Below are 17,657 nucleotides of genomic sequence, written 5' to 3'. Positions count from 1 at the left end.
CACGGCACAAGTATCTGTTGCTTGGCTTCTGAGGGTAGGTCTAAAGTGTGTTGGGACTTCTGTCTTGGTGTCTTAGATCACTCGCTTTGGGAGAAGTGGTCATCATGCACAGACATTCAAGCAGCCAGATGGTGAGAAACCCACATGGAATGAATCTGAGTTCTCCCACCAACACTCAGCACCAACCTGCTGCCTCGGAAGCAACAGACTGGCCAGTCCCAGTCAGGCCCTGCTGTTAGCTGTCACCTCGGCCAACAGGACTGTACTCTCAGGAGAGACCCCAAGCCAGAACCACCTGACCAAGCTGCTCTTGAATTTCTGACCAATGGAAGTTTTGGAAGACAATGAGTGTTTATTGTTTTAAGCCACCAAGCGTTAAGATGATTTGTTACACAGTAATAGACAATGAATATATTTGGCAAAATGGTTTCGTGTCTGCCATTTAGAGAAGCTTCTGCAGTAATGGGGTGTCCAATGTACAGGAAACTGCCCTAGCTGCATTGGCCTTTTGGAGTGGTGGCCACAGACTGTGTGTTAGATGGTTGAACAGGGGTAAAATAAGGTTGGGATCATGAAGGAGAATGGACCACGTGAAACTAAATCTAGAAATCTTGGCCTTAGCACCAAGCTACCAGGGTTCAGCTTGATTTTGGGTGTGGTCAGATAACCAAAGCTTTATTCCAAGCGTAGCACATAGAACAGCAGCATTGGCATCACCCTGGAGCTTGCTGGAAGTTTAGCATGCCGTGCCCCACGTCATGGGGGCATACTGAATCTTAATCTGCATTTTAATGAGATCCCCAGGGGATTTATATGCACTTTAAAGTCTGGGGAGCACCTAAGCAAAGGTCTATTTGTGCAGTGACTTGGGAATTGAAGGGAACACATTCTGAAGGCAGAGCTTCTAGAAAGGGTTTTCTTTTTCTGGAGTTAAAATCCCTAACCAACAGGAACACTACGGAATCACTTCCTGAGTTTAGGAGAGGTTGGATTTCATGTCCTTCAAGATGAACTTGAGTTTTCAGCATTCTGTTGATCTGTTCTGTGATCCTCGGTTCCGGTTTCATTGTGTCTCAGATGGTTACTGGACCTGTCCTGGGAGCCCAGGCCCTGGGTTTCACGGTCTTCTTTCTTCCTACCCCTTGCGTCGCTTTTGTTGGATTTAATAAGGCAAATTCATCAAAACTCCAGTGATGTTTTCCTGCTACTTGAGGGTGTAGATTTGGCTCCAGGGAGAAAAAACACCACCACATTTCTCTGATTGTGGTATACCTAGCACACATGGCTTCCTGAGAGGGGGAGAAGGCCGGCTGCTTGCTCCTGCTCTTTACCTCCTGAGACTCTTCACAAGCCACTGTGAGCTGGAAGCAAGATTTTTTAAGGAGGCTGGAAGAGTCATTAATTATGTTATCACAAAAAAAAATATTTGGTGCTTTTTTTTTTTTTAACATTACAGCTGCCATTGCTGCTGGTAATACCCTTTTATTTGTCCAGGGGGGTTTGCTCCCATTAGATTAGATTAAGTGTCTCATTTGAGGCACAATAACAGATCTGGCCCAGGCTTTAGCTGCTGGCTGTGGTTGACTGATACCCAAGCTTTTGACTCCCTGCTGCGTATCTAAGCGGTACAAGCTGCAGTCAATGCATTTAATCTACATAAAAAGAACACAAATTGCACGTTAGCCTTTTTGAGTCCAGTAATCAGGTCCCCCCCCACATACACACCTCTCCCCCCCAACACCGCCACCCCCGCTCTACTGGACAATTTGAGGCACCCTTGTGTTGCACACATTTTTTTCTGAGTCAGGTAAAAAGAAAAGTCTTTTGCATTTTAATTGCACTTGATCTGCACATTGAATGACCTCTGTAATTTATATATTGTTCATAGTTAGTGCTTTCCACAGTCCTGCTGCGCGGCTGATAACATGATTCACAGGCGCACACCTTGGGCTCCGTGGGTAGGGGCTCGGGTTTTCTGTGCTTTCCGAGTTTGCAGAATTCTCTCGCACTTTCAGATTCAAGCCGCTGCGCTTGATGTCAGGGACTATCTGCTTATGCAGATGTAGCGAAAAGGCCACTCAGTGAGCCCCAGCCTGCTCCTTTGTTTACATTTAAAGATTGCCCTTTCCTTTCCAGCCGCCTCCGCTGTTTGCAGACCCGCCAGCTGTGTGACGAGCTTCCTCCACACCCTCCCTGGATCCTGCAATGAATAAACTCTAGCTGTGGAAAGAACAGCAAACACAGGTAGGTATCACCCTGTGGCAGGCCAACTACAGGGGCAGTGAGAGCCGAGACAATCAGTAAATACGAAGGGCATAATGATCAGGATGGGGAGATGGCTTTTTTTTTTTTTTTTTTTTTGCATTAGATGATTAGCTCTTTAGTACTAGAGCTATGCCATTTTTGTGAGTTGAAAAATACTCTAAGCATTTAAGACAAGTGGGAAACCAAAGTTCAGTTTTTAGGAACCGTTTAGGCGTTTAATCGTTTTGATTTCTTCATATTCACACTGAGGCTGTATTCCTCATATCCTCCGGTAGGATTGAGTTGGATTATTTTGGCCCATCTCAGATTTGGCTTAAGTGGTTTTGCCCCCCAAACCTTTTGGCGGTAAGAGATTAGACCTTGCCACTCAAAGCGTGGTCCACGGTGCATCAGCATGCATCAGCATGATCGTCACCTGAGAGGTTGTTAGAAGCCACAATCTCAGAATCTGCATTATAACGAGATCCCCAGGTGGCTTGAAAATTGCAGTCTTAGAAGCACTGAATTGGGTCTCAACCCTGGCTGCACATTCAAATCATCTAAAAACCTTAAAAAAAAAAAAAACAACAACAACAAACCACTAATGCCTGGACCCGAAGCCCAGAGATTCTGATCTAATTGCTCTAGCATAGAACCAGGCATTGAGAATTTTTACCACCTGCTCACATGATCTAACATGCAGCCAAGGGCAAGAATCACAGGACTACACAGAGTCTTAGAGCAGGATTCAAAACAAACAGTTCTAAGCCTAAATCAGTGTCCCATGGACATTTCTAAAATCCTTTCACCCAAGTTCCCTGGAAACCAACAGGATTTTCAGCACAACTTAACCTGACAAGTATTGCTTTAGTGCCTCTTATGGGGCCATCTCATCATGCCCCACAGGTCCACTGAGACAAGCCAAGAAGCCAAAATCACCTTGTGGACAAGAGCGAGTTCCCTGTAGAGTTCCCTTCACCATAATGCTGAGAAGTCACCCTGTGTGTCTGCTGATGGCCCCATGGGACTCAGAAACACCCCGTTGTAGAAGTTGTAGGACACACTGATCAGGGTTCCTAAGAACTAGTTGCAGAGAATCCCAGTTTCATGGGCATGCATGATTTCATATTTTGACATCTCGCCTGGCATATGTTTAGCAAACTTTCTGATTTTTTTTAATTAAAGATAGGCAAGTAGCCCTTCAGAAAAGATTTTGGAATGGAAGCCAGAAGAACGAGGTTTGAGTTCTTATTTTACCACTAGGCAGTTTGTTATAATTTCTGAAATTTACTTTAAAATTCCCCATCAATTTGGGGTACCTGCATGGCTCAGAGGGTTAAGCATCTGACTCTTCATTTTGGCTCAGGTCATTATCTAAGGGTTGTGGGATTGAGCCCCCCATGTCAGGCTCCATCCTTAATGGAGAATCTGCTTGAGATTCTCTTCCTCTTCCCTCTCCCTCTGCCTTTCCCCTTGCTCACACACACGTGTGTGCTCTCTCTCTCTAAAAATAAATAAATAAATCTTTTAAAAATTTCTCACCAATTATAGAGTGATATTACATGCTGCAAATTTAGGTTAAGCAATAAGCCAGATGCAGATCGATCATGTATACTCCAGGGCTGGTGTGTGGGCACTCCAAGCACAGCACCCACCCTCCACAGGCTGCTGCTATACCCATTTCTGCTATCTAGATTATCTAGCTTTTGCTAATGAGCATAACAAATGTCAGAACAAGGTTTTATTATTGGAATAAATAAATGACTTGTTAATTAGCAAGATGAAGGTTGAAATGAGCTCTCATTGATGAAATTGCATGAATTCAAGGTAAGTGGATCTGTCCAAATATTTTAGCAATATTTCGTATTCTTGCATGAGCGAGGTTTAAGAACCCAGTGATATCCGCAGCTGGTACTCTTAGGGATAGTACCCAAGAATTGAACCCTATGTGGGCCTTTGTCCAACCATTGGTTTAGGAGGATTTCTGATTGCCTGATGCTGGCTATAATGAATTACTGTCATGCTTTGTGGTTGTTATATACATTTTTGAGTGAACCTTTTTTTTTTGCAAGGTGATAGAATATGGGCTGAGGCTTGCTTTCCCCATAACCTCGTCCTGAGGCTGCAGTGGAGTAGTTAACCTTCATTCATTCCAGCCTTTGCAGCGGCAACCATTAGCTTTCAAAAATATTCTCGTAGCTGAGTATGAACAAAGGGGCATGAGTCAGCCACAACCCAGATAGTTTTGTGACTTGCAGTTTTTTTTTTTAAGATTTTATTGGGCAGCCCCGGTGGCTTGGCAGTTTAGCGCCTGCTTTCAGCCCAGGGTGTGATCCTGGAGTCCCGGGATCGAGTTCCACATCAGGTTCCCTGCATGGACCCTGCTTCTCCCTCTGCCTGTGTCTCTGCCTCTCTCTCTCTCTCTCTCTCTCTCTCTCTCTCTCTCTTTCTCATGAATAAATATTTATTTATTTATTCATGAGAATAATGAAAATAAATATTTATTTATTCATGAGAGAGAGAGAAAGAGAGGCAGAGACACAACACAGGCAGAAGGAGAAGCAGGCTCCCTGCAGGGAGCCCGATGCGGGACTCGATCCGAGGACTCCGGGATCATGCCTGGGGCCAAAAGCAGACACTAAACCGCTGAGCCACCCAGGGATCTGTGACTTACAGTTTCAAATCTAGTTGCTATACTTCTCTAAGTCTCAGGCAGTTTATTAAAAGAAACCAAGAGGATCATCAATGTTAAAGATATTTTTCTGGCTAAAGATTCTAAATCTTAAAAAATTCTAACATATGAAGAAAAGTCAAACAGACCAAAATACAGTAGATCTTGCTTTTGAGCCCCTTGTACCCCCCTGCTGGGCCCCCTCAATCCCAACGCATATTGTGTGACTCTTTTCAATAATCTAAACCCTTGGGAAACTTAGCCCATGCTTGCCATTCTGTCTGTATGGTCCCAATTAAGTCTGTGGACTGTAATATGGAATCCTGACAAGGCTCTGAATGTTGCTAAGTTAATAGAATATTCTGGCAAAAAGCAGAGTGGAGGAGATGATACTTTACAATTGTCTCACTTAGCATGCTCCTTTTATTCTGAGAAACACTGGCAATGGGGTTGGTTTCAATTTAACATTTTCCTTTAAGGGAACCTAGCAGTGGTACTCCTCTCCCAGTGTGGTTTAGATGAAGCATCAAGTCCAATGACCTCGAGGCAAGTCTGCTCAGTGCTTTGTGGGGTCAGTGAAGCTATTGCAAGAAGCAGACCCCAAACTGTGAGGCTCAGTCACTTGCTTGTTCCAGCAAAGGAGGAAGAGCATGTTTAATCGACCCATTGATAGATAGTTGTTCTTATTTTATTCTCCTAAACAGCCTTGGTATCTTTCTATTGTGGCTTCCCGAGGATTCCTGGCCTGAGCCTTTTATAGTCCCTAACGAAGCTATTGTACTATTTTCAGTCAAGATCTGTGGCATGAAACAAAGAAGGCACTTGACAGAGCTGTTTCCAGTGCAGTTATTGAAAATAATCCCAACCTATTGGGGCCAAAAAGAACCAAGATCAAGACAAAGATCAAACTGTTGTTGCAATCTTGCGCAATAGCGGCTCCAATGAAAAAATGCTGGGCAGCAAACCAGCAGAGACAGTTCATCTCAAAGACTTTTCCTTAGAAAAATTCTTCAAGACATCTGGCCCCCAGCTCTGAAGTTTTCCTGTTTTGTGTTATCTAAATGTTTGTTGGGTTTCAGCTTTGCTACGTGTTTTCGGTTTTCTAAAAGAATTTACCTTTATCTTAAAAAACAGCATGAAATGAATGATCCCTTAAGGGCTTGAAGCAGGTTATAATTGCATATTATTGTACCTGACTATATTTTAAATAATGGGAACACAAAAAATATGAGTATCAGAAGTCTTGGTTAAAATGTCCATGAAAGATGAAACAGGAGGGGTTGACAGGTATTTCTTTAAGGCAATATGGGTGGTTCAAGTCTACTAATTGGCTACTAAAGAAGTTCATTTGTTCACCATTAGGTCAAACTAAAAAAAACAGCCCATTTAAAAAATATATTTTATTTATTTATTCATGAAAGACACAGAGAGAGAGAGAGAGGCAGAGACACAAGCAGAGGGAGAAGCAGGCTCCCCGCAGGGAGCCCAATGCGGGACTTGAACTGGGAACTCCAGGATCACACCCTGAGCCAAAGGCAGACACTTATCCGTTGAGCCAGCCAGGCATCCCACTTAGCCCATTTCTTTGAAGGGAGGTGAATATTAAACTCCAGTGGTCCTGATGTTTTCCCAGAATCAAGCGCCATGCTCCTTGAACTCAGGCAAGATATTTTTCTTAGATAAACATTTCATAAATATCTACTATATGCCAGTTGCTGTGGTGGGAGATTAGGAGTATATCCTCAAAAATCCCAAAGTTGTAAGGAGGTATGGATACATGTTTGAGAACCACCAGCTATCACCTGATTTTGAAATCCATGAGCAAGCTTTGAGCTATGGAAGTGCTAATGACAGCCATCCAAGGCCAAGAGGCCAGTAGAAATGAGATGCAGATGTGGTACCCTAGAGGTTGGAAGTAGGGCTTGAGAGGCCTAGGGGATTTGACTTTTTAATTCACTCCATTCTCACCTCCTTACCTTTGTTCTTCTATCTCTGAAGACATCAGTCTCTAGGCAGGAGTGAGTGATTAAGCCAGTCACTGCAGTGAGCATCTCAGCCGTGGCTCTCCTTCAGAATCGAACTTAAAACAAAACAAAACAAAACATTTGCCCAGTTTCAGAATCAGAATTACTAAGATGGAGCTAGGGACTCCATATTCTTATAGCATTCCCGTCACAATTTTAATGCTCATCTTAGGTTAAGACTTCCTGGACATAGAGCCCATGTATTCAGAACACTTCGTACTAACGGGCCAGGAGACTATGAAAGAGAGAGAGAGCCAGGTCCCTGCCTACAAATGATTTATTGCAACCAGAGAACTGTAGGGAGAGAACATGAAAATAATAAAGTGAAGGAACAACCCAGAAAGAAGGCCATCGAACTCTGTTACATTTACTGTTTCAGAGGTTGTAAGTAGTATTGAAGCTTTTGCACAAGTAGGCTCACCTCTAATATTTGGCTTTTTTTTAAAAGATTTTATTTATTCATGAGAGACACAGAGAGAAAGGCAGAAACATAGGCAGACAGAGAAGCAGGCTCCTTGCGGGGAGCCCGATGCAGGACTCGATCCCAGGACCCCAGGATCAGGACCTGAGCCAAAGGCAGATGCTCAACCACTGAGCCACCCAGGTGCCCCTCACCCCTCATATTTGTAAGACCTGTAACCATAGTACAAATGGAAACATGTGTGTGAGTGTATCTCCAAATACTTAAAAGTTATAAATAAGCTCAGAAACTGTTAATCAAAATATGTCTATCCCTCTATCTTGACAAATACATTTTTGTAAGACCTGAAAGACCAGGTTTGAATTTAAAATTACTGGATTCCCTGGAGTTCCACACTGGACCATAATGACATGGGGAGAGTAAGCTTGGGTTACTAGCCTTTGGCCCAGCTACCCTTCCTTTCCCCCTTATTCCATCTCCCACTATAAGGAGCCCCATGGGTGCATGGACCAGTAGGCTGGAATCTCTCTCTAAATTCTATTCACATCTCTCTGAAAACAGCTACTCCTTTGGCCTTCCCTCTAGTATATCGTATTCATACTGAGTACATCATCTGCCCTTTGAAAGAGGGACCCAGGGAAGAAGCCCATGCAATCTCTAGAAGCTAGCTTGGGTCATTTGGTCAGGGAATTCCAAGGTTCCTTTTATCTAAACCATGGTCTAGAAGGTTTTGGCCTTGCTGGCTCCTCACCCTGTAGGAAGGGGCCCAGCCAGAGTGGGGTTCTCTAATGGTCAAGGCCAAGGATAGGGCCCCTCTTAATGGGATCAAAGAATACCACTGTGTCCACACAAGATGACAGATGAGTCCTACAAACTATAGGCTATGGGAACACGAAAACCTACCTCACTGACCAAAACTTAGTTATGTAGCCACAACCAGCTAAAACTTGCACCCAGATAAAAATGGAGATTCTATTCCTGAGGAAAAAGAGGAATCTGGTGACAACTAGCAGTGTCTGGCAATGGGCTTTTGAATTCAAACAATAGAAACTGACTTTGGAAGATTTAAGCAAAAAGGGAATTTACTGGATGACTATTGGGTGATTCAGATATTTGATAGGCTGAGTCGAGGGTCAAGCTCTGAAAGGGAGCAAATGATCTATCCAGAACACCATCAACAACCCAACCCTCAGAGCTGCCATCACTACCAGACTCTAAATGATGCCACTGATGCTATGTATACTTTCTCAAATGTCCCTACAGCTTGACATCATTCTTTCTAGAACTGTGCTGTTAAATACGGTAGCTAGTGCATGTGGTTAGTGGTACTGTATTGTACAGTGCAGATATAGAACATTTCCATCATTGCAGAAAATTTCTTTGGACAGTGCTAGTCTAGACTCAAAGTCCTGGACCAAGGCATCCAATTTGCCAAGGGCTAGCCATAAACTATTATGTGCCTACCTCTTGGCCATCAGGAGGACGCCCCACACCACAGTGCAACAAAACTTGCTCACAATAGGGAGGAGGTGTGGATGCCTGGCAGCTAAAAAAGCAGGAAATGTCCTCTGCACACTTACTGGCAGTGTGATCTTGGGCTAACTACTTTTCTAGCCTCAATTTTTTTTGCATCTGTACAATAGAAATAATGATAACTGCCTCTTAGGATTGTTATGGAGATAAAAAGATAAGATATGAAAATTACCAGGACCATCTGCATTAATGGAGTCTCAGATATAATAATAACCAAATGCAGTGCATGGTCTATGATTGGACTCTGCTTTGAACAACCAGCTGCAAAAGACATTTGGGAGACAATTGGGGGAAATTTTAATATAGAATAAGGGGTAGATAATATTAGAAAATTATTGTTAATTTTGTTAGGTGCAATGATGGCATTGTGATGATATAGGACCCTATATCCTGGCTAAGAGTTTTTAAGGATAAAATATTATTGTGTCTAGAATTCTAAATATAAAAAATAGATGACAGAACTATGACAAAATGCGCATTGTTAAATCTAGACAATAGGTAAATGGACATTATTCTTATTCTGTCTTATTTCTGACATTTTAAAAAATAATTTATTAAGAAAGAAAAGTACCATGTCCATAACAGGAATTCAATAAATGTGAGTTTCTTTTCTTCTCTCATAATCTTAGGGACCTTATAGTCATCTCAAAATGGCTAGAATGCTTCCCATACTTTTCCCAGCCAACCTGCCCCACTTTTCCCAAGGCTACCTGCTTCCAGGCTTCCTGCCCTTTCTGTGATGGCACACTCTCTGTATCTGTGGGGTCCTTTGAATACAAAGAGTAGTTTGCCCAATAATGGGAGGAGCCTCAGAAAGAGAATGCTTGTCCATATCACTGATACAAGATGCAAAGCCATGGGACGCCTGAATGGCTCAGCGTTAAACTCTGCTTTCAGCTCAGGGCATGATCCTGGGGTTCAGGGATCGGGTCCCACATGCCTCTGCCTGGGTCTCTGCCTCTCTCTCTCTGTCTGTCATGAATAAATGAATAAAATCTTAAAAAAAAAAAAAAAAAACAGATGCAAAGCCTTTCCCCTTGCACCAGAGCAGGAGTTCAAAGAAAGATCGGTGTGCTGGTGATCATTTTCATATATGTCAGATCAGCCCCCCTTCCTGATGCCTAATTTAGAAATAAGTGATGTTGGGAAAGAGGAGGATGTGGCAGCCAGTTTTTCACTTTAGTTGATCCACTTATTCAGTGAATGTAGAGGACAAAGGTATGGAGGTTTGGAGGGTTTGAGTCATCTCACAAAGATTGATAGTGGGAGACAGGCAGACGGACCTAGAATAGATCACCCAATTTTCTCTCTCTCTTTTTTAAAGATTTTATTTATTTATTCATGAGAGACACACACACAGAGAGGCAGAGACACAGGCAGAGGGAGAAGCGGGCTCCATGAAGGGAGCCTGACGTGGGACTCGATCCCTGAACCCCAGGATCATGCCCTGAGCCAAAGGCAGATGCTCAGCCGCTGAGCCACCCAGGCATCCCCTCAAATTTCTCTTTGAGTGGTCATGAGAAATGACTTACCAAAAACAGGGATTGTGAAGCCTGTGGCAAATAAACAGCAAGCTACAAAGGCTAAATAATGTCTTTGTGTAGTGTTGAAGTAACAACAGTTTCCATGTGTATGTGAGATCAAGGCAAGTAGCCAAGATCATCAGTGCCTACTTCTAAAGGCAAACTAACTTATGGTACAGGACCTATCTTTAGGTACCATGTGCCAAAATATCAGCTTTGTATACAAGAAGCAAGCATTTTGCTTGAGGCCTATAGCTATTTTCAACATTAGAGATGATAAAATAGTGACTAAATAAGAAAGCTAGTTTTTTTTTAAAAAAAGATTTTATTTATTTATTCATGAGAGACACAGAGAGAGAGAGAGAGGCAGAGAAACAGGCAGAGGGAGAAGCAGGCTCCATGCAGGGAGCCCTATGTGGGACTCAATCTTGGGTCTCCAGGATTATGCCCTAGGCCGAAGGCAGGCGCTAAACTGCTGAGCCACCCAGGGATCCCCGAAAGCTTTATATTTGGTGTAGTAAGTAAAACAATGAGTAAGGACATTTTTTTCCAACCAGATTTCTACCTTAAACATTATGTTTCGAAGTTTAACAATTGGTGTGTGTGTGTGTGTGTGTGTGTGTGTGTGTGTGTGTGTGTGTGTTGGGGGTAGAATGAGTACTCTGAGTGACTTTCCCACTGCATAGCAGCTATGTCCTGGATAAAAAATATGAAATGCCTTCTGGTTAAGTGGTTGGAGAGATTTCCAAAGGCTTCCACAACAGCAGTTTCTAAAATAAAAAAATAATCCAGGCCCAGACCAGAGCAGGAAGGCTTAAATTATAAGCAATAGGTAAGTGGGGAAATGCCCTGAGGGTAGATACCAATAGCAACACATAATAATACTGAGAAATGGGCCAGCTTTGAGGTAGGAATGCTGGTCGAGGACCCATTTATTAAGCCAAGATCTTTATAGTGGCTGAAGTGGTCTTAGATCAGAGATGTCTCTGACTTTCTGCTGAAGTAACTCCTTTTCAGAAAAAAGCTCTTCTAATTTAGACCTACAGGGTTCTCACAGATTAAAATCACAGTCAGCTTGCAATACAGTAAGACAAGCCACCCTGAGCCAGAGGCAGCATAAATAACATACAATAGATTCAGATCTTGGTTTGATGTGCAGATGGTTAAGCATCTCCCTTCAGCTCAGGTCATGCTTTTGGGGTCCTGGGATCGAGCCCCACATCGGGTTTCTGGCTCAGCAGGGAGTCTGCTTCTCCCTCTGCATCTCCCCCTGCTCATGCTTTCTCTCTTTCTCTCTGTCTCGAATAAATAAAACCTTATAAAAAATAGATTCAGATCTCCAAAATGATTGGAAATATAGGAATTTTCAGTTACAGAAAATACAGAACAACTATGTTTGAAATGTTTGATGATATAAAAGATGTGGTCATACAAATGAGCAGGTAACAATAGGCTGGCAGAAATAACTAGAAAGATTTTTTAAATAGAACTTCAATAAATAAAAATACAATTATTGAAACAAAAAACCCAAATGGACTGTTTAAACAGTAGATTAAATCCAGCTGAAGAGAGGATTAGAAATTACCCAAAATGCAGCACAAAGAGGGAAGGAGATAGAAACTATGAACGAGAGAGATCAAGTGATTGGGGGCTAGAATGAGAAGGTCAAACATAAATCTGATTGGAGTTTCAGAATAAGAGGAGAAAGAGAGAGAGATTTAAAGACATAGTGGCATGACTCTTAGACGACTGATGGAAAACATAATGCATATCCAGGAATCAAAACATATACCAAGAAGGATATTTTCAAAAGAGGAAATTCATGTCTAAACAGATCATAATTCAATTGCAGAACACTAACTGCCAAGAGATCTTAAAAGGGACCAGAGAGAAAAGATGGATCATCCTTAAAGGAATGACAATTAGACTAACAGTTGCCTTCAACAGCAATGGAAATCAGAAGACTATGGAATAATATTTTTCAATTATCAAGAGAAGATAACTTAGAGCTTAGAATTGTGTACTCAGGGATCCCTGGGTGGCGCAGCGGTTTGGCGCCTGCCTTTGGCCCAGGGCGCGATCCTGGAGACCCGGGATCGAATCCCACATCGGGCTTCCGGTGCATGGAGCCTGCTTCTCCCTCTGCCTGTGTCTCTGCCTCTCTCTTTCTCTCTCTGTGACTATCATAAATAAATAAAAATTAAAAAAAAAAAAAAAGAATTGTGTACTCAGAAAATCATCTTTCAGGAAGGAGGGTAAAATTAATGTTTATAAATACACAAAAATGGAGGGATTTACTACCAAAAGATCCTCACTAAAAGAACATCTTCTAAAAGATGAGCCTCAGGAAGAAGGAAAATGATGTCAGAAGGATGATCTGAGATGTGAAAAGGAATAGCGAACAATAAAAACAACATATACGGGGGTAGCTGTCTGGCTCAGTCGGAGGAACATGTGACTCTTGATCTTGGGGTTGTGAGTTCCAGCTCCACGTTGAGTATAGTGATTACTAAAAAAAATACACTTTAAAAAACCATATGTAACCATATATACATATGAGCAAATACGTAAAAATGCAAAATCATACACATATGATCAAATAATATTTTTTTGGGAAAAGGAATACTAATGTTGAATTATAGAATTAAGAAAAATGACAAAAATAAAATATTGGCCAAGAATCACATGCAAGTCGGGAGAGGAAATCAGAGTTAAAATCTCCTAAGATCCTTGAGGCACCTGGGTCGTTTCAGTTGGTTAAGTATCTGACTCTTGGTTTCAGCTCAGGTCATGATCTCAGGGTTTTGAGATCAAGCCCCACATTGAGCCCCATGTCACTCCTGTGCTTAGCACGGAGTCTGCTTATCCCTCTCCCTCTGCTCTTCCCTGCACTTGCACTGTTCCTCTCTCTCAAATAAATAAATAAGATCTTTAAAAAAATCTCTTAAGATCCTTAAGAGTATTGTTAGAGAACAAGTGTTAGGAAAACATTTTCTATAAAGGAGCAGCTAGCAAATATTCTAGGTTTTGCAGGCCATGCAGTCCCTGTCATGAATATGAAACTCTACCATCATAGGGTGAAAGTAGCCATAGTTGGTACATAAATGAAAGAAGCCCATGGTCCAGCAAAACTATTTACAAAGACAGGTGGTGGGCAGATTTGATTGATTGGGCCATAGTTTGCCAATCCTCTTTCTAGAGGAAAGTTAAAATATTATTAAATTTTTTACTTTGTAAGGTGAGTATACATGATAAAAATTTCAAGGGTGATCATAAGTGAGTAAAAACAGAGTCGATGGGGTTCTCTGGGTGGCTCAGCAGTTTGGCACCTGCCTTCAGCCCAGGATGTGATCCTGGGGTCTCGGGATCAAGTCCCATATCAGGCTTCCTGCATGGAGCCTGCTTCTCCTCTGTCTGTGTCTCTGCCTCTCTCTCTCTCTCTCTCTCTCTCTCTGTCTCTCATGAATAAATAAATAAAATCTTTAAAAAATAATTGAGTCGATGAAGTCCAAATAAGTAAAAAGGAACAATGAAATAAGGAAAGAAATACACTCAAAACCAGACAATAAACCACAAACAATTCAAATAGCAAGAAATGGGAAAGAAAAAGAATCACAGAAAAAGCAAGTAAAAAATAAGGTAGCAAACCAAGTCCAAATATAATAATTGCTATTACTCACTGAATATGCAAGTGAATTAACTAGCTAATTTATTTATTTATTTTTTAAAGATTTTATTTATTTATTCATGAGAGACACAGAGAGAGAGGCAGAGGCACAGGCAGAGGGAGAAGCAGCCTCCATGCAGGGAGCCCGACACGGGACTCCTGGGTTTCCTGGATCAGGACCTGGGCTGAAGGTGGTGCTAAACTGCTAAGCCACCTGGGCTGCCCTTAACTAGCCAATTTAAAAAGCAGAAATTATCAGATGGGATTTTTAAAAAATGTAGCTATATGTCCATTACAAAAGTCACATTTAAGGCATAAGAATGCAGAAAGGCAGAAAGTAACAGAATAAAAAAAAAAAAAAGACACACCAGGCAATTATTAACCCAAAGAAAGCTACATTGGGGAATACAGACTTTAAGATAAAAAGCATTATCAGGGTTAGAAGGGCTCACTAGATCACTGTAAAGGATTCAATTCCTCAGGAAGATAAAACAATTCTAAACTTGTATGCACCTAATAAAATAGACTAAAATGCATAAATATTGGCAGGGGAACAGTCCTTTGGGAGATGCTGGGAGTAGGTGATGACTTTAGGAGCTTAATGAGATTGAGCACTTAAGCAACCAGAGTCATAAAATCATGTGCTTCCATCCTTAAAAGTAGAGCCACACCCCAAAATAGGGTAGTGTTAAGACCACCTAACACCATGAAAAGGAGTGTGTGCGTGTGTGTGTTTTAAACTTAATTAATTAGAGGAATTCCCAAAGGGATGAGTGTGTGTATGGGGGGAGTGCTAGAGGATTCTTATTTACATAATAGCCCAGAGGCTGGCTGGAATCCATTATTAGATTCCCTGCACATGTGCCCTGGAAAAACTGAGCAGAGGGGAGAGACCATATGGCCAGCAGAAGAAGAAAGCTAGTGTGATCGGTTCACGAAGGTAATGCTTGCCCTACACACAAAGGAGATCCATCCTAGCTTCATTTATTTCAGAGAACAGTGACTGACCAGCTTAGGTAGACATCAGGAACACTGGGAGGAATCCTGTAGGGAGAAAACCACTCAAAACATAATTCTAAGGTCATTAATCATCATTCTCTTCATCTCCATCAATCAGTTCGGGCTGCAGTGGGGTGTACATAATACTGAGAATACCTGCTCTTTCCCTTCAAATATCAGCCATTCCCTTTATAGAATAAAGGCAAGAAATCAGTGAAAAGACAAAAAAATGCCCATCTCTTCATATCCTGACTAATCTCTGAAAAAGCTGAGTTCAGGACTGATGAAGGCTCAGAGCTCTGAGCATGGCAAGGGCTGAGTCCGCTATGAAATAGGGGGTCTGGGGAGGCTAAGGGAAATTCACTAAACATGGGCTGTCCTGAATTATCAAGGAGGGGACAGAGATGTGGGGCGGAGTGGGTGTGGAAAGTAGGGTGCTTTAGGCTTTTGGTTGCTATAGGAGTGGTGAGGTGTCCTGGTTCTCTTCCTTTGGCCCTCCACCCCCTGGCCCAGATCTATGCCCCACCTCGCTCTGCCTTGCTGTGCACCTGGGAAGCTGGGCCTTGTGGATGGCATCATCTGGGCTCACTTGCTGGCCAGCTTCCACAGACACTGAGCAATGGGAGACCCTGGCAGTAAGGTGGAGTAGGAAGAGAAAGCAGTGAAGGTCTTTCTTCCCTGCTCCCTCTCTGCTTCGGCAGTGCATCCCTTCAGGACTCTTGAAGCTCCAAAGACCCTTTGGCTATAAACAACTCTACCTTAATGATAATGGCTAGCATTGATTGAGTGCTTACTATGTTCCGGTGCTTGCTATAACCCAGCACATTATATAGGTGAGCTTGCTGAAGCCTCCTGACAACCCCATGAGGTAGGTACGCTATTTACAGATGGATAACTGTGACACAGAAAGGTTAACTAACTTGCTCAGAGTCCATCAGTTACTAGGTGCAGAGCTGGGGTTTCAACCCAGGCTGTTTGGCTCAAGAGTCTGTATTCTGAAGTTCTAATAGAAGCCATAATATATGTAATTTTTCTTCTAGCCCTATTAGAAAAATGAGAAATGAAACAAGTAAAATTAATTTTAGTAATATATTTTTATAAACCCAGTATATCCAAAACATCATTTCAACGTGTACTCAAATATTTCGGAAATGAAGATATTTTGCATTCTTTACTTTGGTATGAAGTCTTTTAAAATCGGTGTGTACTTTATACTTCTAACACATCTCATTTCAGACACTGAATGTCCATTGGAAATACTTGATCTGTATTTATTTTTTTCTATTTCTTTTTTGTTAAGGATTTAATTATTTTTTTAAAGATTTTATTTTTTATTTAATCAGAGAGAGAGAGAGAGAGAGAGAGAGAGAAAGAGGCAGAGTCACAGGCAGAGGGAGAAGCAGGCTCCATGCAGGGAGCTTGATGTGGGACTCGATCCCAGGTCTCCAGGATCACACCCTGGGCTGAAGGCAAACTGCTGCGCCACCGGGGCTGCCCAAGGATTTAATTAATTTATGAGAGAGAGAGAGAGAGAGAAAGCGGAAGCAGGGAGGAGGAGTGGAGGGAGAGAGAGAAGCAGACTTCTTACTGAGTAGGGGGCCCGACATGGGGCTTAATCCCAGGACCCTGGGAAACATGACCCAAGCTGAAGGCAGATGCTTAACCGACTGAGCCACCCAGGCGCCCCATTTGATCTGTATTTAGACTTCATAAAACTTACAGTTGAAAATGTAAGTTAACATACTGAAGTCATTCCAACATATCTAAAAGTTTTCCGATAACTGAATTGAATAGCGATCTTTAATTTTTTTAATTCTTAATGAGCTTTTTATATTAGAGTAATTTTACCTTTACAGAAAAGTTGCAAAGGTGGTACAGAGGTTACCATACAACAAATACATATATCCCTATTGTTAGTATCTTTGGTTACTGTGGGACATTTGTCACAACTCAGAAGACAACATAGATACAGTGCTATTAACTAACTCCAGTTTTTCTTTGCACTTCACCAGTTTTTCCATGAATGTCCTTATTCTGTTCCAGGATCCAATCCAGGACACTTCATTATATTTATTCGTGGATCCTTAGTCTCTTCTGGTCTGCGATAGCTTCTTACACTTTCCTTATTTCTTGTGACTTTGACAGTTTTGAGGAGTACTGGTTGGGTATTTTGAAGAATGTTCCCCGATTGGGGTGTGGCTATTTTCCTCATGGTGAGACTGGGGTGATAGTTTGGGGGAAGGAACACCACAGAAGTGAAGGTGAAGTACCTTTCTCATCACATCGTATCAATGGCATGTGCTATCAACATGACTTATGACTGGTGATGTGGGCCTTGATCATCTGGCTGAGGTCATGTTTGCCATATTTCTGTACCCCAAGTTACTTTTTTCTCCCTTTCTATAGTCTTTTCCTTGGAAACAAGTCACTGAGCACAGCCTACACTTAAAGATCACTGGGGACAGGGTGCAGAATAAGCTCCAAGTACAGTTTTAAATTTAAATTTATGAGGTGCCTGGGTGGGCTCAGTTGGTTAAGCATCTGCCTTTAGCTCAGGTCATGATCCCAGGGTCCT

General features: G+C 42.1%; 1 protein-coding gene across 11 annotated transcripts in view; it reads left to right on the top strand.

The window, feature by feature from the left end:
• Window positions 1–17,657, top strand: part of RAI2 (retinoic acid induced 2) — a 388,271-nt gene that overhangs the window by 217,392 nt on the left and 153,222 nt on the right. For all 11 annotated transcript variants that reach the window (XM_049107574.1, XM_049107575.1, XM_049107578.1 and 8 more), the window contains one exon: window positions 2,137–2,244. The gene's annotated coding sequence lies outside the window, so the exon portion shown is untranslated. The remainder of the gene's footprint in view (window positions 1–2,136; window positions 2,245–17,657) is intronic.

This window comes from Canis lupus, chromosome X, assembly GCF_003254725.2.
Source record: "Canis lupus dingo isolate Sandy chromosome X, ASM325472v2, whole genome shotgun sequence".
NCBI lineage: Eukaryota > Metazoa > Chordata > Mammalia > Carnivora > Canidae > Canis > Canis lupus.
This window is presented reverse-complemented; position numbering and strand designations above follow the sequence as displayed.